Source organism: Alosa sapidissima, chromosome 1 (assembly GCF_018492685.1).
Source record: "Alosa sapidissima isolate fAloSap1 chromosome 1, fAloSap1.pri, whole genome shotgun sequence".
Lineage (NCBI taxonomy): Eukaryota > Metazoa > Chordata > Actinopteri > Clupeiformes > Clupeidae > Alosa > Alosa sapidissima.
The window spans coordinates 53,500,272-53,526,455 of record NC_055957.1 but is presented as its reverse complement, the minus strand read 5'-3'; the positions used below and the strand labels follow the sequence as shown (position 1 = coordinate 53,526,455).

At 56.8% G+C, this 26,184-nt stretch overlaps 13 non-coding genes and 1 pseudogene across 13 annotated transcripts; all 14 read right to left on the bottom strand.

Moving 5' to 3' along the window:
• Nucleotides 1-994: 994 nt before the first annotated feature.
• Nucleotides 995-1,108, bottom strand: LOC121681843. The gene has a single exon (XR_006022312.1). It is a non-coding gene; the product is annotated as a U5 spliceosomal RNA (small nuclear RNA).
• A 347-nt stretch (nucleotides 1,109-1,455) lies between these two features.
• LOC121683975 lies at nucleotides 1,456-1,648 on the bottom strand. The gene has a single exon (XR_006022978.1). It is a non-coding gene; the product is annotated as a U2 spliceosomal RNA (small nuclear RNA).
• Nucleotides 1,649-3,437: 1,789 nt separating this feature from the next.
• LOC121681750 lies at nucleotides 3,438-3,551 on the bottom strand. The gene has a single exon (XR_006022271.1). It is a non-coding gene; the product is annotated as a U5 spliceosomal RNA (small nuclear RNA).
• Nucleotides 3,552-3,890: 339 nt separating this feature from the next.
• Nucleotides 3,891-4,083, bottom strand: LOC121683968. The gene has a single exon (XR_006022977.1). It is a non-coding gene; the product is annotated as a U2 spliceosomal RNA (small nuclear RNA).
• Nucleotides 4,084-5,872: 1,789 nt separating this feature from the next.
• Nucleotides 5,873-5,986, bottom strand: LOC121681742. Its single transcript, XR_006022267.1, has one exon. It is a non-coding gene; the product is annotated as a U5 spliceosomal RNA (small nuclear RNA).
• A 347-nt stretch (nucleotides 5,987-6,333) lies between these two features.
• On the bottom strand, nucleotides 6,334-6,534 carry LOC121684219 (annotated as a pseudogene).
• A 2,120-nt stretch (nucleotides 6,535-8,654) lies between these two features.
• On the bottom strand, nucleotides 8,655-8,768 carry LOC121681736. Its single transcript, XR_006022266.1, has one exon. It is a non-coding gene; the product is annotated as a U5 spliceosomal RNA (small nuclear RNA).
• Nucleotides 8,769-9,065: 297 nt separating this feature from the next.
• Nucleotides 9,066-9,256, bottom strand: LOC121683569. The gene has a single exon (XR_006022831.1). It is a non-coding gene; the product is annotated as a U2 spliceosomal RNA (small nuclear RNA).
• Nucleotides 9,257-11,040: 1,784 nt separating this feature from the next.
• Nucleotides 11,041-11,154, bottom strand: LOC121681729. Its single transcript, XR_006022261.1, has one exon. It is a non-coding gene; the product is annotated as a U5 spliceosomal RNA (small nuclear RNA).
• A 347-nt stretch (nucleotides 11,155-11,501) lies between these two features.
• Nucleotides 11,502-11,690, bottom strand: LOC121684204. The gene has a single exon (XR_006023063.1). It is a non-coding gene; the product is annotated as a U2 spliceosomal RNA (small nuclear RNA).
• Nucleotides 11,691-17,283: 5,593 nt separating this feature from the next.
• On the bottom strand, nucleotides 17,284-17,397 carry LOC121681723. Its single transcript, XR_006022260.1, has one exon. It is a non-coding gene; the product is annotated as a U5 spliceosomal RNA (small nuclear RNA).
• A 354-nt stretch (nucleotides 17,398-17,751) lies between these two features.
• LOC121684227 lies at nucleotides 17,752-17,938 on the bottom strand. The gene has a single exon (XR_006023076.1). It is a non-coding gene; the product is annotated as a U2 spliceosomal RNA (small nuclear RNA).
• Nucleotides 17,939-21,925: 3,987 nt separating this feature from the next.
• LOC121681718 lies at nucleotides 21,926-22,039 on the bottom strand. The gene has a single exon (XR_006022257.1). It is a non-coding gene; the product is annotated as a U5 spliceosomal RNA (small nuclear RNA).
• A 353-nt stretch (nucleotides 22,040-22,392) lies between these two features.
• Nucleotides 22,393-22,586, bottom strand: LOC121683941. The gene has a single exon (XR_006022968.1). It is a non-coding gene; the product is annotated as a U2 spliceosomal RNA (small nuclear RNA).
• Between the last annotated feature and the right edge of the window lie 3,598 nt (nucleotides 22,587-26,184).

The window sequence follows — 26,184 nt, the reverse complement described above, 5'->3', positions numbered from 1 at the left end:
GTCATCAGAGGAGCCCCTGCGGGGGAAACAGAAACCCCCCCACCACCAGATAGCCCCAAAACTGCTCCCGCATAGCTCTGTCTCTTAGGGCACCTCAGAAAGAGGTGATCCTTGGCCCCACACAAAGAACACTCCCTTCTCTCCCCACAGTTCTTCACCACATGCCCCACCACCCCACAACGCACACACCGCTGCGCAACACATTCACTCCTCAAGTGCCCCTCTTCCCCACATCCCCAACAAACAGTCGGCAAGTCTGGTAAAAACACCCTCCCGCGATCCGTCCCCAGAGCAAACAAATGTGGAGGCCGCAGCTGGCGGCCCTCCCCAGAAGTACGAAACCGCACACTGTACCTCCACTTTCCAGTCCAAAATCCATTGCCGTCCATGACCTTCTGCCCCGTTGACACCAAGCTACAGTACCGGCTCAGGAACCCCCGGACATCCAGCTCCAACACGTGCGGGTTGAACATCTGCACCACGACCGCGTTGGCTGCGCTCCACACCACGCGCTTAATCCCCACGATCCGTGCATCTCCTTTCCCCTTCCCGTACGCCACGCGCAGGTCCTCCTCCGTCTTAAACGTGACGTCGTGCTGCCCCAACGCCGGGTAATCCTGCAGGCAGAGCACGTCCGCTCCCGACAATCCCAACACGCCCTTGAGAATGACCTCTCCGAAACCAGCCCGATCCAGCTCTGCCCTCCTCGTCTCCGGGATCAGGTAGCGGATCGCATACCTTGGTATCCCCTTAGTCGCCTCTATCTCGTCCAACATCGCCAAACTGCCTCGGATAATCCTCGTGTGTAAGAACACTTGATCTTAGCCAAAAGGCCGAGAAGCGATACCCCACAACTGCACGGGGTGCGGCGGCCCCTCTAGCGACGCCCCCCGCGCTCACATGGTTACGGGGGGAGGCGGGGCCAGCAAAAGCGGACCGCCGCCGCCGCCGCAAAACAAAACACCACGACGCTTGACTTTGGACAGGCAGGTGCAGCTCCGCCGAAGCAGAGCTTCCAAAAATACCGTAAACTCGGGGCAGTTCCCCTCCACGGAAATCTTTAGTAAAAGGCGAAAGATTTGTACGAGATGAAGAGAAAACCGAGCGATGGCTGCCACAGGGCACGCCGGACGGAGAGCATGAACGGCGCCGGTCGTGGACGTGAGGGTGACTCCGAGGCGTTGCCCAGTGGCAACAAGACGGCAGTATCAACATCCCCTTTAAATTTAAATGTGTAAAAAAAAAAAAAAAAAAAAAAAAAGAGTAAAAGGGCGGGAAAACCCAAAAGGGGCCGAAAAGGGAGGTGGCGCGGTTGGCCAAAACACCTGGCAAGGACTCCTGCTGCTGCGTCTGCTCTGCTAAGGAGGATTTCATCACAGTCAGTCAGTCAGTCAGTCAGTCAGTCAGTCAGTCAAGTCAGTTCCACTGGGTTGGTTCTTTTCTTACACAGTCAAAGGAATGTGCACCGTTCCCGGAGTCGCTGCAATACCGGGTCGATGCGTGGAGCGGACGGAGCAAGCCCCTCTTCCGTCTCCCTGTTCCAAAAATCAGATTAATATATGGTCCTCGGGTAGAGGACGTATCAGATATTAAACTGATAAGAACAGATTTTTTTTTTTTTTTTTTTTTATTGAATATAAACAGAGCGAAGCAGCCTTGAAAATACAACACACAGGAGATACACACAGGATACACACAACACACAAAAGATACAGAAGGAAGTTTAAGTTAAGCTAAGCTAGAGGCTGCTGCCATAAACAATAACACGTAACATAACAAAGACCCAGGCACACAGGCCCGGCCAAACACAGTGAATGACATACACACATATACCAAAAACCTTACCCACCCACAACACACTGTTTAATCCACCCAATACATCAAACCAGCACACCCACAAACACAGAGACACAGATACACAACCCCATCACACAAAACACATCAACCCAAACCCATCGTCCGCTTCACGCTCTCCACGTCCCAACCCCCCACCTGAACAGTAGGGGGCGGCCTCTCCCCCCTCCCTAGCCCCTGTGCAGTTCCACCTCCGACCACCGGGGGCAGAGCCCCCACCGGTGCAGCCGCAATCGCCTCCACCTTCTGCCGACTCACAGGACCTGCCGTTACACTCCCATCCATTAGAGGGCGCTTCACTGCCCCCGCCGCCGCCTCCACCATCTCCTGCTCCTGCGAAGCAGAAGCATCCGCCCAGCCGGACTCCACCATCTTCCCCACAGCCACGCCCTCCACGACCTCCGACCCAGCCACCCCTTTGACCTTCGGACGGCCATCTTGCGTGCCATGCGGCTTAGCCGTAGCCGTAGCCTCCGAGCAGCCAACCTGGCTACCATGAGGCCCAGCCACCACACCGCCAGCAGACACAGCAGGCACCGGCACCAACACTCCACTCCCAGTCCCCGTCTTCTGCACCACCGGCACCGTCTTTGCAGGCCTCTGCTTCCCCTCACCCGACACCGCGGGAGCCCCCGTACCAAGAGCAGGAGCCCCCGCAGCGCCAGTCACCACCCCAGCATAGCTACGCCGTATCTCACACCCAGCAAACAAGTGATCAGTCCCCCCACATAAAACACACTCCTTCAACTTTACACACTCTTTCACCACATGTCCCACAGCCCCACAACGCAAACATGATTTAACCGTACATTCCCCACGCAAATGCCCCACACCCCCACACCCCCAACACTCACTTGGCAAGTCCGGTATAAACACTCTCCCACGGTCAGGTCCCAGAGCAAACGCGTAGGGAGGCCGCACCACACGACCCCCAGCCGAACGAAAGCCCGCGATAAAGCTCCATTTTCCCGTCCAAAATCCATTAGAATCCAGGATCCGCTGCCCATCCGACAAGTCGATGCAGTACCGTTCCAAAAAGCACCGAACATCCTCCAACAGCACGTGGGGGTTGAAGACCTGCACGACGACAGTGTTGGTCGCGCCCCACTTCGCCGCACACATCCCCTCCGCCACCACGGTTTTCCCAGACGGAATCGTCCACCGCCGATATCCCTCGATCATCCCCGCCATCGTCCGGAAGGTCAGGTCGAAACAGGTCCCATCCACCGCTCCCTGCAGGCACAGCACCTCCTTGTCCGTCATCCGAAGCCGCTCCTTGACGACCTTTGCTCCAAATACCTCCCGAGTCACCATGGCCCTCTTCTCCACCGGTACCAGGAACCGAATTCCAAACTTTGGGATCCCCGTCCATGTTTCGATCGCCACCATCGCTGTCTCCGATACTTGATCTTAGCCAAAAGGCCGAGAAGCGATACCCCACAACTGCACGGGGTGCGGCGGCCCCTCTAGCGACGCCCCCCGCGCTCACATGGTTACGGGGGGAGGCGGGGCCAGCAAAAGCGGACCGCCGCCGCCGCCGCAAAACAAAACACCACGACGCTTGACTTTGGACAGGCAGGTGCAGCTCCGCCGAAGCAGAGCTTCCAAAAATACCGTAAACTCGGGGCAGTTCCCCTCCACGGAAATCTTTAGTAAAAGGCGAAAGATTTGTACGAGATGAAGAGAAACCCGAGCGATGGCTGCCACAGGGCACGCCGGACGGAGAGCATGAACGGCGCCGGTCGTGGACGTGAGGGTGACTCCGAGGCGTTGCCCAGTGGCAACAAGACGGCAGTATCAACATCCCCTTTAAATTTAAATGTGTAAAAAAAAAAAAAAAAAAAAAAAAAGAGTAAAAGGGCGGGAAAACCCAAAAGGGGCCGAAAAGGGAGGTGGCGCGGTTGGCCAAAACACCTGGCAAGGACTCCTGCTGCTGCGTCTGCTCTGCTAAGGAGGATTTCATCACAGTCAGTCAGTCAGTCAGTCAGTCAGTCAAGTCAGTTCCACTGGGTTGGTTCTTTTCTTACACAGTCAAAGGAATGTGCACCGTTCCCGGAGTCGCTGCAATACCGGGTCGATGCGTGGAGCGGACGGAGCAAGCCCCTCTTCCGTCTCCCTGTTCCAAAAATCAGATTAATATATGGTCCTCGGGTAGAGGACGTATCAGATATTAAACTGATAAGAACAGATTTTTTTTTTTTTTTTTTTTTATTGAATATAAACAGAGCGAAGCAGCCTTGAAAATACAACACACAGGAGATACACACAGGATACACACAACACACAAAAGATACAGAAGGAAGTTTAAGTTAAGCTAAGCTAGAGGCTGCTGCCATAAACAATAACACGTAACATAACAAAGACCCAGGCACACAGGCCCGGCCAAACACAGTGAATGACATACACACATATACCAAAAACCTTACCCACCCACAACACACTGTTTAATCCACCCAATACATCAAACCAGCACACCCACAAACACAGAGACACAGATACACAACCCCATCACACAAAACACATCAACCCAAACCCATCGTCCGCTTCACGCTCTCCACGTCCCAACCCCCCACCTGAACAGTAGGGGGCGGCCTCTCCCCCCTCCCTAGCCCCTGTGCAGTTCCACCTCCGACCACCGGGGGCAGAGCCCCCACCGGTGCAGCCGCAATCGCCTCCACCTTCTGCCGACTCACAGGACCTGCCGTTACACTCCCATCCATTAGAGGGCGCTTCACTGCCCCCGCCGCCGCCTCCACCATCTCCTGCTCCTGCGAAGCAGAAGCATCCGCCCAGCCGGACTCCACCATCTTCCCCACAGCCACGCCCTCCACGACCTCCGACCCAGCCACCCCTTTGACCTTCGGACGGCCATCTTGCGTGCCATGCGGCTTAGCCGTAGCCGTAGCCTCCGAGCAGCCAACCTGGCTACCATGAGGCCCAGCCACCACACCGCCAGCAGACACAGCAGGCACCGGCACCAACACTCCACTCCCAGTCCCCGTCTTCTGCACCACCGGCACCGTCTTTGCAGGCCTCTGCTTCCCCTCACCCGACACCGCGGGAGCCCCCGTACCAAGAGCAGGAGCCCCCGCAGCGCCAGTCACCACCCCAGCATAGCTACGCCGTATCTCACACCCAGCAAACAAGTGATCAGTCCCCCCACATAAAACACACTCCTTCAACTTTACACACTCTTTCACCACATGTCCCACAGCCCCACAACGCAAACATGATTTAACCGTACATTCCCCACGCAAATGCCCCACACCCCCACACCCCCAACACTCACTTGGCAAGTCCGGTATAAACACTCTCCCACGGTCAGGTCCCAGAGCAAACGCGTAGGGAGGCCGCACCACACGACCCCCAGCCGAACGAAAGCCCGCGATAAAGCTCCATTTTCCCGTCCAAAATCCATTAGAATCCAGGATCCGCTGCCCATCCGACAAGTCGATGCAGTACCGTTCCAAAAAGCACCGAACATCCTCCAACAGCACGTGGGGGTTGAAGACCTGCACGACGACAGTGTTGGTCGCGCCCCACTTCGCCGCACACATCCCCTCCGCCACCACGGTTTTCCCAGACGGAATCGTCCACCGCCGATATCCCTCGATCATCCCCGCCATCGTCCGGAAGGTCAGGTCGAAACAGGTCCCATCCACCGCTCCCTGCAGGCACAGCACCTCCTTGTCCGTCATCCGAAGCCGCTCCTTGACGACCTTTGCTCCAAATACCTCCCGAGTCACCATGGCCCTCTTCTCCACCGGTACCAGGAACCGAATTCCAAACTTTGGGATCCCCGTCCATGTTTCGATCGCCACCATCGCTGTCTCCGATACTTGATCTTAGCCAAAAGGCCGAGAAGCGATACCCCACAACTGCACGGGGTGCGGCGGCCCCTCTAGCGACGCCCCCCGCGCTCACATGGTTACGGGGGGAGGCGGGGCCAGCAAAAGCGGACCGCCGCCGCCGCCGCAAAACAAAACACCACGACGCTTGACTTTGGACAGGCAGGTGCAGCTCCGCCGAAGCAGAGCTTCCAAAAATACCGTAAACTCGGGGCAGTTCCCCTCCACGGAAATCTTTAGTAAAAGGCGAAAGATTTGTACGAGATGAAGAGAAACCCGAGCGATGGCTGCCACAGGGCACGCCGGACGGAGAGCATGAACGGCGCCGGTCGTGGACGTGAGGGTGACTCCGAGGCGTTGCCCAGTGGCAACAAGACGGCAGTATCAACATCCCCTTTAAATTTAAATGTGTAAAAAAAAAAAAAAAAAAAAAAAAAGAGTAAAAGGGCGGGAAAACCCAAAAGGGGCCGAAAAGGGAGGTGGCGCGGTTGGCCAAAACACCTGGCAAGGACTCCTGCTGCTGCGTCTGCTCTGCTAAGGAGGATTTCATCACAGTCAGTCAGTCAGTCAGTCAGTCAGTCAGTCAGTCAAGTCAGTTCCACTGGGTTGGTTCTTTTCTTACACAGTCAAAGGAATGTGCACCGTTCCCGGAGTCGCTGCAATACCGGGTCGATGCGTGGAGCGGACGGAGCAAGCCCCTCTTCCGTCTCCCTGTTCCAAAAATCAGATTAATATATGGTCCTCGGGTAGAGGACGTATCAGATATTAAACTGATAAGAACAGATTTTTTTTTTTTTTATATTCGTTTATTGCATGACATGAGTCAAACCATACATACGTCCCCCTGGACGACCGAAAAACACCAGTAAAGAAAAACACGCCCACCGGACGTCAAAAGAAAATTATACCATCCCTAAACCATACAACATCAAACCAAACCATACAGTCATCAATACAGACTAAACCATACAACATCAAACCAAACCATACAGTCATCAGTACAGACAACCCAAAAGCCACAAAACCCCAACAAATGAAATGCACAGCCATCATCAAACAATCATGCGTACTAGGGCCAGAACACGTCACTTGACTTTAATCAGCCCATTCACAAAACTACCAACAAGAACATACCCATCACCAAACACACATCACAGCGAAGAGTCCACATTCCTAGGCTCCACCAGAAGAGTAGTAGCCTTCAAACTGTCCTCATCGCACCCCAGAAGAAAATCCGGGGAGGCCCCGCCTCCAGCCACCACGACACAACTGGCCTCGTCGCCCACGGCCTCCATATCCTCGCAGTCGACCTTGCAAACACCCATCAGTCTCTTCCACTTGGCTCGACCATGCCAGTCAGCCGCTTCAAATTCTTCTCGTCCCAGCCCAGAAGCAAATCCGAGCCGACCACCAACTCCTCACAGGGCCTGCCATCATCGACCTCAATCTCCTCCTCGCTGTCGCCATCGCCATCGCCATCATCCTCCTCCAGGGGGGTGACCTGGCCAAACACCTGCACTGTCGGGCACGACCTGAGGCGGCGCACCGGAGTCTCCTCCGACCCGCTGTCCTCCAGGGGGCGCTTCCCTGCAGCTGACACCACTCCTGTGATCACCCCCTCCTCATCGAAGGGGCAATCAGCCCATGACCTAGGTGAAACCTCTCCCGCCGACTCATCCCCAGCAACACCTGCACATGTCTCCTCAGCCACAGCCTGGGGGGAATCAGCTGTAGGCCTATGGGAAAGCACACTGACAACATTAACTGCCTGGGGAGCTGCAAACTGAGATGAACCCTCCGGGGTGGGAACAGAGGGCCTCTCAGCAGCAGCTCCATGTGCACTCACCACCTGCTCACTGCTAGCCACCATCTTCGTTACCACATGGCTCACCACCTGCTCGTCGTTAGCCGCCATCTTAGCGACCACATGGCCACCGCCAGACAAAGGATCAGCAAGCCTCGAAAGAGTCCTCCCGGGGGGTATAGGGGACTCCTCTCCAGCAGCCGACCGCACGTCCGTCGGTCCTCGACCCTCTGACTCTTCACGACCCACAGCAGCACTCTTCCGACCTGGGCAGGCTCTAAACAGGTGCTCCGAAGACCCACAAAGACTGCAGGTCTTCGGAGCCAAACATTTCGCTGCCATGTGCTCCGTAGAGCCGCAATGGCGGCACCTGGTTACTTTACAGTCCTCTCTAACATGTCCATTCTCCCCACACTTCCAACAACCCCCAGGCCTCCCAGGGACAAAACAAGTAGCCCCTGTCTGGCCCCAAGGCGAAGGACTGGGGAGGCGAAGCCCCAACTTTAAAGCGCACTTTAAACCTTCTCCTTCCCGTCCAGAAACCCCTTGAATCAGTCACTTTAGCACCCTCTCTCACATCATGGCAATACCTCTTCAAAAAAGCAACAATATCTTCTTCTAACACAAAAGGATTGAACATGTGCACAAAAACATGAGTCTCTGACGAACAAAGCACCATACCCCTCAAAAAATCCACATGCAACTTCTCACTAATCCTCTTCTTAGCCATTTCAAAAAACATTTCAGTCCGAAAAGTAACGTCAAACGTACCTTGCGGCCGATACTCCTGCAAGCAAAGGACCTCCCGCACTCCCAAATCAAAAATGTCCAGCAAAACCTTGTCCGAAAAGTACTCCCTCTTCATCTCCGTCCTCCTGCTCACCGGAACCACAAAGCGGATCGTGTTCCTTAATCTCAATGGACCCAACGTCCCCATCGCCTTCCCGTCGTGTGCGCGAGGTGCTCCACTTGATCTTAGCCAAAAGGCCGAGAAGCGATACCCCACAACTGCACGGGGTGCGGCGGCCCCTCTAGCGACGCCCCCCGCGCTCACATGGTTACGGGGGGAGGCGGGGCCAGCAAAAGCGGACCGCCGCCGCCGCCGCAAAACAAAACACCACGACGCTTGACTTTGGACAGGCAGGTGCAGCTCCGCCGAAGCAGAGCTTCCAAAAATACCGTAAACTCGGGGCAGTTCCCCTCCACGGAAATCTTTAGTAAAAGGCGAAAGATTTGTACGAGATGAAGAGAAACCCGAGCGATGGCTGCCACAGGGCACGCCGGACGGAGAGCATGAACGGCGCCGGTCGTGGACGTGAGGGTGACTCCGAGGCGTTGCCCAGTGGCAACAAGACGGCAGTATCAACATCCCCTTTAAATTTAAATGTGTAAAAAAAAAAAAAAAAAAAAAAAAAGAGTAAAAGGGCGGGAAAACCCAAAAGGGGCCGAAAAGGGAGGTGGCGCGGTTGGCCAAAACACCTGGCAAGGACTCCTGCTGCTGCGTCTGCTCTGCTAAGGAGGATTTCATCACAGGTTGGTTCTTTTCTTACACAGTCAAAGGAATGTGCACCGTTCCCGGAGTCGCTGCAATACCGGGTCGATGCGTGGAGCGGACGGAGCAAGCCCCTCTTCCGTCTCCCTGTTCCAAAAATCAGATTAATATATGGTCCTCGGGTAGAGGACGTATCAGATATTAAACTGATAAGAACAGATTTTTTTTTTTTTTTTTATTGAACATAAACAGAGCGAAGCAGCCTTGAAAATACAACACACAGGAGATACACACAGGATACACACAACACACAAAAGATACAGAAGGAAGTTTAAGTTAAGCTAAGCTAGAGGCTGCTGCCATAAACAATCACACATAACATCACAACGACCCAGGCACACAGGCCCGGCCAAACACAGTGAATGACATACACACATTTACCAAAAACCTTACCCACCCACAACACACTGTTTAATCCACCCAATACATCAAACCAGCACACCCACAAACACAGAGACACAGATACACAACCCCATCACTCAAACCACATCAACCCAAACCCATCGTCCGCTTCACGCTCTCCACGTCCCAACCCCCCACCTGAGCAGTAGGGGGCGGCCTCTCCCCCCTCCCTAGCCCCTGTGCAGTTCCACCTCCGACCACCGGGGGCGGAGCCCCCACCGGTACAACCACAGTCGCCTCCACCTTCTGCCGGCTCACAGGACCCGCCGTTGCCCTCCCATCCACTAGAGGGCGCTTCACTGCCCCCGCCGCCGCCGACACTTCCACCATCTCCTGCTCCTGCGAAGCAGAAGCATCCGCCCAACTGGACTCCACCATCTTCCCCACAGCCACGACCTCTGACCCAGCCGCACCTTTGACCTTCAGGCGGCCATCTTGCCCGCCATGCGGCTTAGCGGTAGCCGTAGCCGCAGAGCAGCCAACCTGGCTACCCTGCGGCCCAGCCACCACACCACCAGCAGACACAGCAGGCACCGGCACCAACACTCCACTCCCCGTCCCCGTCTTCTCCACCTCCGGCACCGTCTTTGCAGGCCTCTGCTTCCCCTCACCCGACACCGCGGGAGCCCCCGTACCAAGAGCAGGAGCCCCCGCAGCGCCAGTCACCACCCCAGCATAACTACGCCGTTTAGCACACCCAGCAAACAAATGATCAGTCCCCCCACACAAAACACACTCCTTCAACTCAGTACAATCTTTCACCACATGCCCCACAGCCCCACAGCGCAAACATGACTTCACATTACATTCCCCACGTAAATGCCCCACACCCCCACACCCCCAGCACTCACTTGGCAAGTCCGGTATGAACACTCTCCCCCGGTCAGGTCCCAGAGCAAACGCGTAGGGAGGCCGCACCACACGACCCCCAGACGAACGAAAGCCCGCAACGAAGCTCCACTTTCCCGTCCAAAATCCATTAGTGTCCAAAATCCGCTGCCCATCCGACAGGTCCACGCAGTACCGTTCCAAAAAGCTCCAGACATCCTCCAACAGCACGTGGGGGTTGAAGACCTGCACGATGACTGTGTTGGTCGCGCCCCACTTCGCCGCACACATCCCCTCCGCCGCCACGATTTTCCCAGACGGAATCGTCCACCGCCGATACCCCTCGGTCATCCCCGCCATCGTCCGGAAGGTCAAATCAAAACAGGTCCCATCCACCGCTCCCTGCAGGCACAGCACCTCCTTGTCCGTCATCCGAAGCCGCTCCTTCACAATCTGTGCTCCGAATACCTCCCGAGTCACCATCTCCCTTTTCTCCACCGGCACCAGGAACCGAATTCCATACTTCGGGATCCCCGTCCATGTTTCAATGGCCACCATCGCTATCTCTGCTACTTGATCTTAGCCAAAAGGCCGAGAAGCGATACCCCACAACTGCACGGGGTGCGGCGGCCCCTCTAGCGACGCCCCCCGCGCTCACATGGTTACGGGGGGAGGCGGGGCCAGCAAAAGCGGACCGCCGCCGCCGCCGCAAAACAAAACACCACGACGCTTGACTTTGGACAGGCAGGTGCAGCTCCGCCGAAGCAGAGCTTCCAAAAATACCGTAAACTCGGGGCAGTTCCCCTCCACGGAAATCTTTAGTAAAAGGCGAAAGATTTGTACGAGATGAAGAGAAACCCGAGCGATGGCTGCCACAGGGCACGCCGGACGGAGAGCATGAACGGCGCCGGTCGTGGACGTGAGGGTGACTCCGAGGCGTTGCCCAGTGGCAACAAGACGGCAGTATCAACATCCCCTTTAAATTTAAATGTGTAAAAAAAAAAAAAAAAAAAAAAAAAGAGTAAAAGGGCGGGAAAACCCAAAAGGGGCCGAAAAGGGAGGTGGCGCGGTTGGCCAAAACACCTGGCAAGGACTCCTGCTGCTGCGTCTGCTCTGCTAAGGAGGATTTCATCACAGTCAGTCAGTCAGTCAGTCAGTCAGTCAGTCAGTCAAGTCAGTTCCACTGGGTTGGTTCTTTTCTTACACAGTCAAAGGAATGTGCACCGTTCCCGGAGTCGCTGCAATACCGGGTCGATGCGTGGAGCGGACGGAGCAAGCCCCTCTTCCGTCTCCCTGTTCCAAAAATCAGATTAATATATGGTCCTCGGGTAGAGGACGTATCAGATATTAAACTGATAAGAACAGATTTTTTTTTTTTTTGTACGACTTTATTAACACCAATCACCAAATCATAACATCATACACAGAGTCATCAAAATTACGCTACCCACCACCAGTACACCACTCTTTATTTAAACCAAACCCTTCAGATCCCTCCCACCATTAACCCACCCCCACCCTCGGCAGTCCCCCCCACATTTCCCTCGCCTTGTCCCTCCCATAAATCCCCTCATACTCCTCAATACACCTCCTCACCCTCCCCAAAAACCAAACAAAAACCACCCGTGGAGCCAGTGCCGGGGTCCTCTTCCTCACACACCCCTGCCTCCAGTCCCACAGAGCCAACTTCACAAAAGAAACCAAAACCCAAAAAACAACCCTCCTCCCCACCCGCAAACCCCCCAAGCCCCGCCCCCGTAGCACCAAATCTGCTGAAAGTGGCAGACCCGCCCACCCACCCCACCAGTTCTGTACCATGGCCCAGGTGTCCCTCGCTCCCCGACACGACCACAAAGCGTGGTCCAGAGTCTCTTCCCTCCCACACCCCACAGGGCACAGGGGAGTGCGGCTAATCCCATGCCTATGCAGCCGCTCCCTCACCGGCAGGCGGTTCAGAGCCGCCTGCCAGTTCAGATCCCTACCCTCCCCACACAAAACAGGGGGCTGGATGCCCCCCCAGTCAATCCCCCTGACCATGGGTTCCCCAGTCCCACCCTCCTCCCACCTCCTATCCATTACCCCCGTATACAGGCGCCGGTGGTCCAGCACGGCCTCCCCCTCCCAACACCACCCATTCCCCCTCAGAAAATCTGCCACCCTGTCATAGTGCCCAGGCCTGACCAGGGACCAGGGAGACGTACTGGACAAAGGTCTCAGCCGCCTCATTTCGAACCCCAGCCAGAACCTTACGAACACCGCAGCCTTGTGGGCAAAAACCCCCATCACTAGCCTGGCGAGGAACGCCACGTGTATCGCCATTACGCGCACAGCGACACACGGGACCCCCCTCCCCCCCTCAGAAACCCCCCTAAACATTTGCTCCCTTGCCACCCTCTCCATCCCACCACCCCAAATGAAAGAAAAAACATCCCGCTCTAACCTCCTACCACACAAAAACGGCAAAGGGAACACATAAGCCAGATAATTTAACTGGGGCAGCAGGTCCGCCTTGACCGCCATGACCCTCCCCGACAGGGAGAGGTACCTCGACCTCCACAGGCCCAAGCGTCTCCCCACCCTCCCCCTCCGGTCATCCCAGTTAAAACCCCCACAATCCCCCCGCTTAAAATGCAACCCCAGGATCTTCAGGCCATCTGGAGTAACTCCAAACCCACCCAATGGATCCACCCTCCCTGCCCATTTCCCAAAAAACATGACCGAGGATTTCCCCCTGTTCACCTTGGCCCCCGAAGCTCTGCCGAACTCCTCCAAGAGGACATTCACCCGATCAAAGCTGTGCTCTGTGGTCAAGAAAAGGGACACATCATCCGCGTAGGCGGAGACCTTAGCCTCCGCCCCCCCACCCCCCGGTAGATGTACCCCTGCCACCCGTGAGTCCTGCCTCAAGGCAGCCAGCAATGGCTCCAGGACCAGGACGTAGAGGAGAGGAGACAGAGGACAACCCTGCCTCACTCCCCCTACCTGAGGGACAGCCCTGGAATAAAACCCATTCACCCCCACCTTGCTCACCGCCCCCCTATAAAGCAACCCAAGCCAAGCTAAAAACCCCCCCCCAAACCCCATCCTCCCCAACACCTTAAACAGAAACTTATGGCTAACCCTGTCGAAAGCCTTTTCTTGGTCCAGGCTTAGCACCCCCAGTGGCAATCCCCTCTGCTCTGCCCAACAAGTAATGTCCCTGATTAAAACCAAATTCAACCCACTACACCGCCCCCTCACCCCACACGTCTGGTCTTCCCCCACTACGGACGCCATCACCGGCCCCAGCCGCATTGCCAGGGCCTTGGCCAAGACTTTATAGTCGACGGCCAGTAGCGTGATTGGCCTCCAGTTGCTCAGTGCTCTGGCGTCCCCCTTCTTAAACAAGAGCGTGATGAGCCCTGTTGACATAGATCCCAATAAAAACCCCGCCCCCCGCCGCTCCTCGAGCACCTCGACCAACTCACCCCCCAACACATCCCAAAATTCCCTAAAAAACTCAACAGTCAACCCGTCCTGTCCGGGGGACTTACCCCCACTCATGGACTGGAGGGCCCTCCCCAGCTCCCCAAGCTCCAGAGGTCGATCCAGCTCCGCCCGCTGCTCCTCACTCAGCCTACCCTCCAGTTTATCCAAAAACCCCCCCACTACCCCCTCCTCCCCACACCTCTCAGTAAAGAGGCCCTCGTAGTACCGAGCTGCCACCTCGGCCATGTCCTCCCCTCTCGTCGCCACCCCCGCCCTCCCACTCCAGCGCCGCCATATGCCTCCTCACCTGGCGCTCCCTCACCGTCCTGAAAAAGAACTTGGAGGGCCTCTCATCCTCCCATGCCCGCACTCGAGCTTGCACGCCCAAACGGCGCGCCCGCTCCTCAAAATAGTCCCTCAACTTCAGCTTCACTGCCTCCATGTCCCCAACATCCCCACCCGCCACCCACAGTTCCTCCAACTCCCTGTTCCACAGCTTCACCTGCCTCTTCCTCTCCACGTTGGCACTGGCCACCCAACCCCTGCAAAACCCAACCGTCCTCTCCTTCCAACCCTCCCACCAGTCAGCCCTCGAGGAGAAGCGGCACTTCATCGCCAACCACCCTCTGAGGGCCACCCGATACGCCTCACAAAACCCAGCCTCCCTCAGGAGCCGATTCGGGAAACGCCACCTGGGTCTCTCCCGCCTCAACCCCTCCAAGAGAACAGCAGCAGTAACCATGCAATGGTCAGAGCACCACACTGGGGACACCCTGAACCACCGCAGGCTCACCCCCCGTGGAAAGAAAAGGTAGTCCAATCTCGACCCCGCCCCCCTGGAGTTACTCCATGTTTCCCCTGCCCCCCCCCCACCCACAGCCAAAAAGGCGTCAACCAACAACATATCCCTACACAACCCCTTCAATTCCCCAGCCCCCACTCCCCGTCGCACATCCACGTTAAAATCCCCCCCTAACACCACCACCCTGTCACATGTCAGCAGCGGAGTGAGCCCCGTGAAGAACCCCGCCTGCCGCCCCCTCCCACTAGGAGCATAGACGTTCACCAGCCTTAAATCAAGGCCCCGAAACGTGCAGTCCACACACAAAACCCTCCCCGGCTCACTACAGACCACTGTTTCCACCACAAAATCCCAAGACCCAAACAAAACCCCCACCCCATCAGAATGAGCATTTCCCACCCCCCACACAGAAGGCCCCCTGCCCCATCCCCTTGAAAACACACCCGCATCCCCCCTGTCCCGCAGGTGGCATTCCTGCAAAAATAAACAATCAAACCCCAGCCCCTCCAAGGAGGCATAAAACACAGCCCGCTTTCCCTTGTCCCGGAGCCCCCTTACATTAAGGGAGGCAAAAGTCATTTCCAGCCCCATCTACAAGGACCGCCCCTCCCCACCCTTGCAAAGACCACCCCGTCCCCCCCTCCCCTATAAGGCAGCCCTGCAACAGAAAAACAACCCTCCACCACCCTCCTCAGCACCGAAACCCCCCCCCCACACCCCCCCTCCCCCCCATACAATACACAGGAAAAAACCCACATCCCAAAGAGCACAGCAAACCCACAGTCCCCATCACAGTCCAGACACTTCCCCATCCCACCCAACCAAGTCCAGCACAACAAAGAACAAGCCATCAGCTACTCACAGTCAAGACAGGCCGACGTCCCTCCCGCCATCAGACACCGGTCCCAGCTGAGGCCGGTCGCGCGTAGGAACGGCCCTCCTGAGGAGTCCCGACAACGGGCTCTGGCTCCCCTCCCCCGTCTCCCGCTCCTCACCACCACTGGAAACGACCTCCGGGCTCCCAGAAGACGACCGGCCATCCTCAGACGAGGAGTACAGCTCAGGCGACGAGCCGCCCCCCCCGCCAGCCTTCAGCTTGTCCACGCTCACCTCCAGCGCCGAGAAAGGGGAAAGTGCCTGCTCCATGACCGGCACGTCCCCCAGCCGCTGCCCAGACGAACTGGCCCGCTCCGCCGCAGCCGCCGCCGAATACTGCTGCAGCTCCGCCGGGACCACCTTCACCTTTGACGCACCTCCGGTCCCTTCTCCCGCAGCCGCCTGCCTCTTCGACCCACGCGGGCCTTCCCCCATCTGCACGTCTTCAAGCTGCAAGGAGTCCGCGAAGACCCTCTCGGCATCCGGATCCTCGCTCCACCGGCCAGACTCCCCACCACCAGGTGGCGCCACCTCCAAAGACGACTCCTCCACCTCCAGGCCCACCTCCCGAGGAAGACGTGAGCCGCCATCTTGGCCATGCGGTCCCCCGCATGTAGCCTTAGCTGCTACCTCCTCCCGACGCGAAATGCCGTCAGCTCCATCCACCTCACTCCCCCCTGAATCCGGCAGCGGCACACGGTCAGCAAAGGACTGCTGCATCACCACCTCCGTGTCCAGCGACGCCGGTGCCCCGCGCAGGTCCTCCACAGGCCCCACACCGCCGTCAGCATCGACCTGCCCGTCCCCCACACACGGCCTCCGCTCCTCCAGACGCTCCTCAGCCACCACCTCTCGAAACACAGCCTCCTGCCGCCCAGCCACCGCCGCAAACGACTTCCTCCCTTCTGGACACTGCCGAAACAGGTGATCCCCACCTCCGCAGATCGAGCAGGACTTCAGCATTGGGCAAACCCTCGCCTCATGGGCCTTGCTCCCGCACCTCCTGCAGCCGGGACCCGTACACTCTGCCTTCATGTGGCCCCGTCCCCCACACCGCCTGCAGTACACCGGCTGCCCCCGGTACGATAGAAAACCCCGGTTCGGCCCCAGGGAGAAAGACCCCGGCGGGTGCAGGAGTCCGTCCTCACCGTCTGGGTCTTCCTTAAATTTCACGAAGAACTGGCGCCTCCCGTTCCACACACCAAATCGGTTCAGGCATTTCAACCCCCCGCGGACCTCTGAACAATACCGCCTTAAAAAAGCCTCCACCACCTCCACTTCCACCCACGGGTTGTACATTAGCACGTACAACGCCGTGCTAGCATGTCCAAACAAAGGAGTGATAGAAATGCCCCTCACCTCCTCCCGCGACCGCTCCAGCTGAAAATGCCGAAAGAACTCCAGACAGTCCGCCTGCTCGAAAAAGCTGATGTCAAACAGTCCAGCAGCCGGGAAATCCATCACGCAGAGCAGCTTCTCCACTGCCACCTTAAACAGCCCATCCAGCACGATCCGCATAACGTAGTCCAAATCGACCTTCATCCGCAGCTCTCGAACGTCATCCACCGTCAGCCTCACCGTATTCCTAAGCCGCACCTGAGGGGCCGGCCCATACAATGATGTACTTGCCATCGCAACTCCCTTCACTCTACTTGATCTTAGCCAAAAGGCCGAGAAGCGATACCCCACAACTGCACGGGGTGCGGCGGCCCCTCTAGCGACGCCCCCCGCGCTCACATGGTTACGGGGGGAGGCGGGGCCAGCAAAAGCGGACCGCCGCCGCCGCCGCCGCCGCCGCCGCCGCCGCAAAACAAAACACCACGACGCTCGACTTTGGACAGGCAGGTGCAGCTCCGCCGAAGCAGAGCTTCCAAAAATACCGTAAACTCGGGGCAGTTCCCCTCCACGGAAATCTTTAGTAAAAGGCGAAAGATTTGTACGAGATGAAGAGAAACCCGAGCGATGGCTGCCACAGGGCACGCCGGACGGAGAGCATGAACGGCGCCGGTCGTGGACGTGAGGGTGACTCCGAGGCGTTGCCCAGTGGCAACAAGACGGCAGTATCAACATCCCCTTTAAATTTAAATGTGTAAAAAAAAAAAAAAAAAAAAAAAAAAAAAAAAAAAAAGAGTAAAAGGGCGGGAAAACCCAAAAGGGGCCGAAAAGGGAGGTGGCGCGGTTGGCCAAAACACCTGGCAAGGACTCCTGCTGCTGCGTCTGCTCTGCTAAGGAGGATTTCATCACAGTCAGTCAGTCAGTCAGTCAGTCAGTCAGTCAGTCAGTTCCACTGGGTTGGTTCTTTTCTTACACAGTCAAAGGAATGTGCACCGTTCCCGGAGTCGCTGCAATACCGGGTCGATGCGTGGAGCGGACGGAGCAAGCCCCTCTTCCGTCTCCCTGTTCCAAAAATCAGATTAATATATGGTCCTCGGGTAGAGGACGTATCAGATATTAAACTGATAAGAACAGATTTTTTTTTTTTGTACGACTTTATTAACACCAATCACCAAATCATAACATCATACACAGAGTCATCAAAATTACGCTACCCACCACCAGTACACCACTCTTTATTTAAACCAAACCCTTCAGATCCCTCCCACCATTAACCCACCCCCACCCTCGGCAGTCCCCCCCACATTTCCCTCGCCTTGTCCCTCCCATACACCCCCTCATACTCCTCAATACACCTCCTCACCCTCCCCAAAAACCAAACAAAAACCACCCGTGGAGCCAGTGCCGGGGTCCTCTTCCTCACACACCCCTGCCTCCAGTCCCACAGAGCCAACTTCACAAAAGAAACCAAAACCCAAAAAGCAACCCTCCTCCCCACCCGCAAACCCCCCAAGCCCCGCCCCCGTAGCACCAAATCTGCTGAAAGTGGCAGACCCGCCCACCCACCCCACCAGTTCTGTACCATGGCCCAGGTGTCCCTTGCTCCCCGACACGACCACAAAGCGTGGTCCAGAGTCTCTTCCCTCCCACACCCCACAGGGCACAGGGGAGTGCGGCTAATCCCATGCCTATGCAGCCGCTCCCTCACCGGCAGGCGGTTCAGAGCCGCCTGCCAGTTCAGATCCCTACCCTCCCCACACAAAACAGGAGGCTGGATGCCCCCCCAGTCAATCCCCCTGACCATGGGTTCCCCAGTCCCACCCTCCTCCCACCTCCTATCCATTACCCCCGTATACAGGCGCCGGTGGTCCAGCACGGCCTCCCCCTCCCAACACCACCCATTCCCCCTCAGAAAATCTGCCACCCTGTCATAGTGCCCAGGCCTGACCAGGGACCAGGGAGACGTACTGGACAAAGGTCTCAGCCGCCTCATTTCGAACCCCAGCCAGAACCTTGCGAAAACCGCAGCCTTGTGGGCAAAAACCCCCATCACTAGCCTGGCGAGGAACGCCACGTGTATCGCCATTACGCGCACAGCGACACACGGGACCCCCCTCCCCCCCTCCGAAACCCCCCTAAACATTTGCTCCCTTGCCACCCTCTCCATCCCACCACCCCAAATGAAAGAAAAAACATCCCGCTCTAACCTCCTACCACACAAAAACGGCAAAGGGAACACATAAGCCAGATAATTTAACTGGGGCAGCAGGTCCGCCTTGACCGCCATGACCCTCCCCGACAGGGAGAGGTACCTCGACCTCCACAGGCCCAAGCGTCTCCCCACCCTCCCCCTCCGGTCATCCCAGTTAAAACCCCCACAATCCCCCCGCTTAAAATGCAACCCCAGGATCTTCAGGCCATCTGGAGTAACTCCAAACCCACCCAATGGATCCACCCTCCCTGCCCATTTCCCAAAAAACATGACCGAGGATTTCCCCCTGTTCACCTTGGCCCCCGAAGCTCTGCCGAACTCCTCCAAGAGGACGTTCACCCGATCAAAGCTGTGCTCTGTGGTCAAGAAAAGGGACACATCATCCGCGTAGGCGGAGACCTTAGCCTCCGCCCCCCCACCCCCCGGTAGATGTACCCCTGCCACCCGTGAGTCCTGCCTCAAGGCAGCCAGCAATGGCTCCAGGACCAGGACGTAGAGGAGAGGAGACAGAGGACAACCCTGCCTCACTCCCCCTACCTGAGGGACAGCCCTGGAATAAAACCCATTCACCCCCACCTTGCTCACCGCCCCCCTATAAAGCAACCCAAGCCAAGCTAAAAACCCCCCCCCAAACCCCATCCTCCCCAACACCTTGAACAGAAACTTATGGCTAACCCTGTCGAAAGCCTTTTCTTGGTCCAGGCTTAGCACCCCCAGTGGCAATCCCCTCTGCTCTGCCCAACAAGTAATGTCCCTGATTAAAACCAAATTCAACCCACTACACCGCCCCCTCACCCCACACGTCTGGTCTTCCCCCACTACGGACGCCATCACCGGCCCCAGCCGCATTGCCAGGGCCTTGGCCAAGACTTTATAGTCGACGGCCAGTAGAGTGATTGGCCTCCAGTTGCTCAGTGCTCTGGCGTCCCCCTTCTTAAACAAGAGCGTGATGAGCCCTGTTGACATCGATCCCAATAAAAACCCCGCCCCCCGCCGCTCCTCGAGCACCTCGACCAACTCACCCCCCAACACATCCCAAAATTCCCTAAAAAACTCCACAGTCAACCCGTCCTGTCCGGGGGACTTACCCCCACTCATGGACTGGAGGGCCCTCCCCAGCTCCCCAAGCTCCAGAGGTCGATCCAGCTCCGCCCGCTGCTCCTCACTCAGCCTACCCTCCAGTTTATCCAAAAAAAACCCCACTACCCCCTCCTCCCCACACCTCTCAGTAAAGAGGCCCTCGTAGTACCGAGCTGCCACCTCGGCCATGTCCTCCCCTCTCGTCGCCACCCCCGCCCTCCCATTCCAGCGCCGCCATATGCCTCCTCACCTGGCGCTCCCTCACCGTCCTAAAAAAGAACTTGGAGGGCCTCTCATCCTCCCATGCCCGCACTCGAGCTTGCACGCCCAAACGGCGCGCCCGCTCCTCAAAATAGTCCCTCAACTTCAGCTTCACTGCCTCCATGTCCCCAACATCCCCACCCGCCACCCACAGTTCCTCCAACTCCCTGTTCCACAGCTTCACCTGCCTCTTCCTCTCCACGTTGGCACTGGCCACCCAACCCCTGCAAAACCCCACCGTCCTCTCCTTCCAACCCTCCCACCAGTCAGCCCTCGAGGAGAAGCGGCACTTCATCGCCAACCACCCTCTGAGGGCCACCCGATACGCCTCACAAAACCCAGCCTCCCTCAGGAGCCGATTCGGGAAGCGCCACCTGGGTCTCTCCCGCCTCAACCCCTCCACGAGAACAGCAGCAGTAACCATGCAGTGGTCAGAGCACCACACTGGGGACACCCTGAACCACCGCAGGCTCACCCCCCGTGGAAAGAAAAGGTAGTCCAACCTCGACCCCGCCCCCCTGGAGTTACTCCATGTTTCCCCTGCCCCCCCCCCACCCACAGCCAAAAAGGCGTCAACCAACAACATATCCCTACACAACCCCTTCAATTCCCCAGCCCCCACTCCCCGTCGCACATCCACGTTAAAATCCCCCCCTAACACCACCACCCTGTCACATGTCAGCAGCGGAGTGAGCCCAGTGAAGAACCCCGCCTGCCGCCCCCTCCCACTAGGAGCATAGACGTTCACCAGCCTTAAATCAAGGCCCCGAAACGTGCAGTCCACACACAAAACCCTCCCCGGCTCACTACAGACCACTGTTTCCACCACAAAATCCCAAGACCCAAACAAAACCCCCACCCCATCAGAATGAGCATTTCCCACCCCCCACACAGAAGGCCCCCTGCCCCATCCCCTTGAAAACACCCCCGCATCCCCCCTGTCCCGCAGGTGGCATTCCTGCAAAAATAAACAGTCGAACCCCAGCCCCTCCAAGGAGGCATAAAACACAGCCCGCTTTCCCTTGTCCCGGAGCCCCCTTACATTAAGGGAGGCAAAAGTCATTTCCAGCCCCATCTACAAGGACCGCCCCTCCCCACCCTTGCAAAGACCACCCCGTCACCCCCTCCCCTATAAGGCAGCCCTGCAACAGAAAAACAACCCTCCACCACCCTCCTCAGCACCAAAACGCTGATGTCAAACAGTCCAGCAGCCGGGAAATCCATCACGCAGAGCAGCTTCTCCACTGCCACCTTAAACAGCCCATCCAGCACGATCCGCATAACGTAGTCCAAATCGACCTTCATCCGCAGCTCTCGAACGTCATCCACCGTCAGCCTCACCGTATTCCTAAGCCGCACCTGAGGGGCCGGCCCATACAATGATGTACTTGCCATCGCAACTCCCTTCACTCTACTTGATCTTAGCCAAAAGGCCGAGAAGCGATACCCCACAACTGCACGGGGTGCGGCGGCCCCTCTAGCGACGCCCCCCGCGCTCACATGGTTACGGGGGGAGGCGGGGCCAGCAAAAGCGGACCGCCGCCGCCGCCGCCGCCGCCGCAAAACAAAACACCACGACGCTCGACTTTGGACAGGCAGGTGCAGCTCCGCCGAAGCAGAGCTTCCAAAAATACCGTAAACTCGGGGCAGTTCCCCTCCACGGAAATCTTTAGTAAAAGGCGAAAGATTTGTACGAGATGAAGAGAAACCCGAGCGATGGCTGCCACAGGGCACGCCGGACGGAGAGCATGAACGGCGCCGGTCGTGGACGTGAGGGTGACTCCAAGGTGTTGCCCAGTGGCAACAAGACTGCAGTATCAACATCCCCTTTAAATTTAAATGTGTAAAAAAAAAAAAAAAAAAAAAAAAAAAAAAAAAAAAAAAAAAAAGAGTAAAAGGGCGGGAAAACCCAAAAGGGGCCGAAAAGGGAGGTGGCGCGGTTGGCCAAAACACCTGGCAAGGACTCCTGCTGCTGCGTCTGCTCTGCTAAGGAGGATTTCATCACAGTCAGTCAGTCAGTCAGTCAGTCAGTCAGTTCCACTGGGTTGGTTCTTTTCTTACACAGTCAAAGGAATGTGCACCGTTCCCGGAGTCGCTGCAATACCGGGTCGATGCGTGGAGCGGACGGAGCAAGCCCCTCTTCCGTCTCCCTGTTCCAAAAATCAGATTAATATATGGTCCTCGGGTAGAGGACGTATCAGATATTAAACTGATAAGAACAGATTTTTTTTTTTTTTTTTTTTTTTATTATTCACATAAGCCATAGCACACCACATAGAAAGACATTTGACATGCCATGCCACCACCACAGGGGGTGCTGGTCCTATGCGGCACAGAAGTCCCACCAGCCTTGAAAAACAAACACAAGATATAACACCCAAAAGATACAGAAGGAAGTGAAGTCTAGACTAGAGGCTGTGGTAAAATGGGCACGCAGGCCCCAAGGAACCAGGTACATAAGTGAGCTCGGGCACACAGGCCCAGCCAAAAACAAAAAAAATGTCAAGACACACAAACACAAAACCAACACGTCCACCCTCAGTACACTTTTAATCCACCCCAACACAACCAACCAACAACAACATCAACATCCCAACACAACCCCAATCAGTCCAACATCCCCGTAGTCCTTTTCAAATTCCCCTCATCCCACCCAAGCAAGTCCCCCGAAGAAGGGGGAGAAGGGGAAGAAATCCCCTCCCTCACAGAGCCTGTCGACCCGTCCGACTCCTCCTCGCCACTAGACACCGCCACCTCCATGGACCCGTCACCACCGTCCTCCACCAGCAGGGCCTCGTACCTATTAGAGACGGGGACCCCGCCCCCACCCTTGCACCGGCGGACCGGAGTCCCCGGCGAACCACCTTCACTCCCGTCCTGCAGGGGGCGCTTCACTGCCCCCGACGCCTTCACCGCCGACTCAGCCATCTCCGCTTCCTGGGAAGCAGAAGCAGAAGCCCAGTCGTCCAAACTCCGCCCACCAGCACCAGTCACCGAGCGGCCATCTTGACTGCCATGCGGCCTAGCCGTAGCCGTAGCCACCAAGCAGCCATCTTGGCTACCTCGCTGCCCTGCTCCCGAACCACCAAGAGACGCCGCAGGCGCCTTCACTCCACTCGCTCTTGCCACCGTCGCACCAACAGGCACCGTCTTCACCCCCGCGGGCACAGAAGAGGCCCCCACCGGCACAGTGGGATCCCCCCCCTGGCGTACCAGCCGCTCCGCCTCCTGGAAACTCTTCCACCTGGCACAAGCCGCAGGCTGATGATCCTTCCCTCCACAATACTCACAGCCCTTCACCAGCGCCGACACGTAGCTCCTCCGCTTTTCACAGCCCCCAAAAAGATGGTCCGTCGCCCCACACAAAGAACATTCCCGTAGCTTCTTACAGTCCTTCACCAAGTGTTCCTTAGACCCACACCGCAAACAAGCCAGCACAGTACATTGACTCCGCAAGTGCCCCGCACTCCCACAACCCCAACACTCACTTGGCAAGTCCGGAATAACAATCCTCCCTCTGTCAGGCCCCAAACTGAAGGCGAAGGGAGGCCGCACCTGGCGATTCCCCTCTGACCGAAACAGCACGTGATACGTCCACTTCCCCGTCCAGAAGCCGTTGCTGTCCACGACACGCCGTCCCTGCGGTACCTCCGTGCAATACCGTCCCAGCCAACACCGAACATCCTCCTCCAGCACGTGGGGGTTGAAGACCTGGACCACCACGACATTCATCGGACGCCAAAACCTCATCCGTATTCCAAACTCCAATCTGTTGACTCGTAGTCCTTCCCCAGCCTCCTTCCACCGCCGAACCGCCACCAACATGTCCACCGGCGACCGGAAGGTTACGTCGTAGCCCAACGTCGACGGCAGCAGGCACAGCACCTCCTTGTCCGTTGCCCCCAGCAGCCCCTTCACGATCGCCGCTCCAAAAAGCTCCCTCGAAAACTCCTCCCTCCGCAGCTTCGGGATCCAAAACTGCATTGCATGCTTCGGCACCACATCCCTCGCATTCGCCTCCGACACCGCCATCGCTGTCTCTGGTAGTCCACCTGATAAGAACAGATTTTCCTTTGGAAAACTTTTATTGTCACAAACTCATGTTTTTGCATTACATTTTGATTTGTTTTGTTACATTTCATGGATTTTCTTTGTGGTACATTTTCATTTTTCTTTCATCATTTCATCACATTATCATCACATCACATGGTTTTCATTCTTTTCACATTTTGCATTTTCATTTCACATTTTACATTTTCATAATTTTTCACAGCACATTTTTACAAAAATAAAATCATTTGTCTATAAAAGCCATTTTTGTTTTAAAACTGTGTCTGTGTGTGCAAAGTCCATGTGTGTGTTTAAAAGTTCATGTTTGTGTAAAAGGATGTTAAAAGTCCACGCTTTTAAAAGAGTTCCAAATGTAATAAAATGCAATAAGAGTCAATTAAAAGGTCTCCGTTGTGCCAGACCGGGGTGAGCCACTACCAAGAGGCTCCACCCCGCTCTCCAGAAGAGCGAGGCAAGCGCGGATGCGCCCAGTGGAGGTCCTCCCCTCCGCCCGCTGCTCCGTCCCGTGATGGTAGTGGTGGGGGTGCTTCGGCGGGAGCCAGCGGCCGTGGGGGGCGGGAACCTTCTGTTAGTGACCCCGGCCCCCTCCTCCGAATGGCGACGTGCGGCGCCTCCTGCCGCGTAGATGTCACCAGCCGCCGTAACGCTGGCAGGGGCACCGTCACGCGCTTCCCCACCAGCAGGTTGCGGGAGGTCCACAGTGCGGCTTTTATGCAGTTTAGGGTGAGCCAGAGCGCGGCGAAGTCGGCGGCTGGGATGGTGGTGGCGCCCTGGCCCACCCCGCTGACCACTAGATGGTAGCTTGGGGGGACCTCCCCTGCTGGCAGGCTCGGGCATTGCAGGGGGCCGGTATCGGCCCACAGGTCCCTCGCCACGCCGCACTCCCAGAGCAGGTGCCGCACGGTCTCAGGTTGGCCGCATCCTGGCCGCGGGCAGGTGTTGGTTCTGGCCATGCCCCGGGAGTGCATCACGGCTCTGACCGGGAGGACCTCATGGAGCGCCATCCACGCCAGGTCCTTCAGCTTGTTCTGGAGGGCGGGGTGGGCAGCGTTCCTCCAAGCCTGCTTGGCCTCACTGAGTGTGAGGCCGGGAACGGGGCTCACTGCTTCCCGGTCCTGCACAAGGGAGACAAGAGATTTTGCTTTAGTTAAAATGGTGACATCCTGCCCCTCTAAGTCAAATCTCATTAAAAACTTTTTGATAAAAACATATTGAGGGGGCAGGTTAAAAGCAACTGGACGTTTAAGATCAGTATTTAAAATTTTCAGTTTTCTCAGGTACGACCCCATCCAGAACCGGGCCAGGGCTGTTGTCTTGCTGTCTCCGGATGGGGCCGTCGCGTATCTGATGTGGAGGGCGGTGAAATGGGCTCCTAAAAACAGGTGGGGGTCTGGGAGGCCCTTTCCTCCGTTCTCAGGTCTTTTCTTCAGGACCTCCCTCCTTAGTCTTTCCCACTTGGACCCCCACATGAAATAAAACACCGCTCTCTCCACACCTAAAAGAAAGCTCCTGGGGGGGCTAAAAACAGAACACAGTAATAAAAACAAAGGTAAGATAACTGCTTTAAAAATTAAAACCTTACCTTCAAACGTCAACTGTCTTAGCCCCCAGAACCCCAGTCGTTGTCTCACTTTCCCTAACGCGTCAGTCCAGTTGCCCCGTCCACCACCCTCATTGTCAAATTTAATACCTAAAATCCTTATGTCTGTCTGTTTAAAATCTACTGCCAGATCTGGTCTTACGTCACCCCACGGCCCAAAGAGCTGGGCCTCGGACTTGCCCCTGTTGAGC